A 2,694-nucleotide genomic window follows, 5' to 3' on the forward strand; every position below is an offset into this window, starting at 1 on the left:
CTGCCTCCCTTGGTGTATGTGCCTGGTACCGTAACCACTGTGCTACAGGTACCCAACCTTCCTTTGGATTTCTTGCATCAGATTAAATAAGATACTTACCTAGCTAAAAAACATGGCATTCTTTACTGTGTACTCCGAAGGCGCAATTGTGGTGTGTTTCATTACTTAGACGTGCCTTTTTTGATGATGCTGTGAAAGTTCCTGCTTTTCTGAGATCAGGGCAGGCTTTGTGTCTTTCCTTTTAGATAAATGCTGTTTAGCAATGCTAAGGAAGAGGAAAGAGCCATCTAGCCTTACAATCGGTCAGTCCTTCAAATCACTATCGGACTTGAGTCTCCATGACTGATGTTACCTTTCCGTTATTGATTTTTCACTTGTTATTTCACTTAATGGCGTGGACGGGAGCACCTTTGGTAGGTAGAAAAATTTCTCTCTGTGTAGCCCTTTACTCAGATGAACAGTATAATCCTACCCTTGATGTTCATGCTGAAAAGGGCTCTGATCAGAGACTTCGCTGCTCAAACAGTGGTCTGTGGTCCAGACTTGGCATCCCCCGGAAGCTTGTTAGAGTCATCCCAGCCCTGTGGGACCTGCTACTTAATAAGGTCTTCAGGCGATTAACAAGCAGGTAAAAATTTGAGAAGCTCTGCTGTAGAGGTTAGAATGAGCTTCCTGGTAAGGCTTGCAGGGTCTGGACTGGGTTTTGAATTTATTTATTTATTTATTTTAGAAAAAAAAACCCCACAGGGCTTTATTATTCCCGTCACAAAGAGCAGGCCTTCACAGGATGGGGGAGCAAGCTGTCGGTGGGGAAGACGGCCCTATTTGCCAGCAATAAGTGGGTTCCGTGGGACCACAGTGACCGAGTCCCCATGCAGGAACATCTTGGAGATGGAGCAGTCTTTGTTGACTGGACTTCTTACCCTTGCCACTTTTGGGAACCTCAGTCCACATCTCCTTCACATTCTCTAGCACCGTGTAGCAGTGCCGATCAAAAGCCTGCACCCAGCCCAGGAGTTTCTTTTTATTGTGGCAATTAATACGCACTTGGGTGTTGTTCTTGACTGACTGTGAGCACAGGGAGTGGACCCATGTGAAATTCTTCTTCCTTCGGCTTCTGTAGCTCCTCTGGAGTCATCTCACTCTTGGACTTGTTGAGGAAGGTAATGGCTGTGCTCTCAAGTCACTTCCTTCTGGGTTTTGAATTTAAATGACATCTTTGAGAAGCCGGCCATTAGCCTGAAGGATGACACTTTCATGATGCAAATACTGACACCCTCCTCCTGTGATCTTGTGACTTTGCTAATAGCCATGGGCTCCCTCCACCAAGCTTCAGGATGGTTCCTTGAAGACGTAAGAATTAGCATGAAAGTTAAAACCTTTTTTTTTTTTTTGAGACCAAGTCTCACTTTGTCACCCTGGGTGGAGTACTATGACATCATAGCTCACGGAGACCTCAAACTCCTGGGCTCAAGCGATTCTCTTGCCTTAGACTCCCAAGTATCTGGTACTGCAGACATCCACCACAGTGCTGGCTAGTTTTTTTTGTTTGTTTTTTTGTTTTTTTTTCTCTTTTTAGTAGAGGTGGGGGCCTTATCTTGCTCTTACCCATGCTAGTTTCAAACTCCTGAGTTCAAGAGATACACCCACCTTAGCCTTCCAGAGTGTGAGGATTACAGGCATGAGCCTCTACATCAGGCCCAGTTAAAACCTGTTTTTCCTTCCTGCCTGAAGCTCAGTTGTTTGCTAGATAGTGGTCAACAGATGTCCAGGTTAGTGAATCTCATGGATGTAGCTTTTGGCTGATTTGTTGGTTAGATAAGGTCAAGGTCATGGGTTTAACCCAGGGCAAGCCAATTCCCCTTTTAATCCATTCCTCCCAGTCTAGCAGTTTCCTCTTTGTGTTGCTAACCAGTCCTGATTTCCTCACACTAACCTTCATCTATTGCTTTGAATTCTTCTCTTGCCCTTTCTGGTTGGGGTGCTTTGGGAAGGATGATTTTGTCTAAACCCATCTTCTGAGCTGCCAACTCCTTTTTTTTTTTTTTGAGACAGAGTCTCAAACTATTGCCCTGGGTAGAGTGCTGTGGCATCACAGCTCACAGCAACCTCCAACTCTCGGGCTTAAGCAATTCTCTTGCCTCAGCCTCCCAGGTAGATGGAACTATCGGCGCCCACCACAATGCCTGGCTATTTCTTTTTGTTGCAGTTGTCATTGTTGTTTAGCTGGCCCAGGCCAGGTTCAAACCCGCCAGCCTGGGTGTTTGTGGCCAGCACCCTACCCACTGAGCTACAGGTGCTGCCCAGGAGCTGCTAAGTCAACACCCTTGTGTGGAGTGTGGTTGGCTTTATTCAGCCCTTGCAAAAGGTGGGGAAAGAGCAGATACCTTCCTCCATGCAGAGGCCTCGGTCTAAATGCCTTCTCATGGTCAACTGTTGGCCTCAGAGGAAGAAATTGAGACAATGATTAGAATACATCCCTATCGCCTGTCTGAATAAGCATCACCTTGTCACAGCTCCTCCACACTTGCTAAGGATGTAACATCTCAGTCAGCTTGTTGAGTTCTGCTCATAATCCCTTTACCTTCTGGACTGTAATTTTTTTTTTTTTTTTTTTTTTTTGAGACAGAGCCTCAAGCTGTCTCCCTGGGTAGAGTGCCGTGGCTTCACTGCTCACAGCAACCTCCAACTCCT

The 2,694-nt window shown here is 46.0% G+C and overlaps 1 pseudogene; it reads right to left on the minus strand.

The window, feature by feature from the left end:
- Positions 1-821: 821 nt before the first annotated feature.
- Positions 822-1,162, minus strand: LOC100962170 (annotated as a pseudogene).
- Positions 1,163-2,694: the final 1,532 nt, after the last annotated feature.

This window comes from Otolemur garnettii, unplaced genomic scaffold (genome assembly GCF_000181295.1).
Source record: "Otolemur garnettii isolate 467f Iridium unplaced genomic scaffold, OtoGar3 scaffold00047, whole genome shotgun sequence".
Taxonomy (NCBI): Eukaryota; Metazoa; Chordata; class Mammalia; order Primates; family Galagidae; genus Otolemur; species Otolemur garnettii.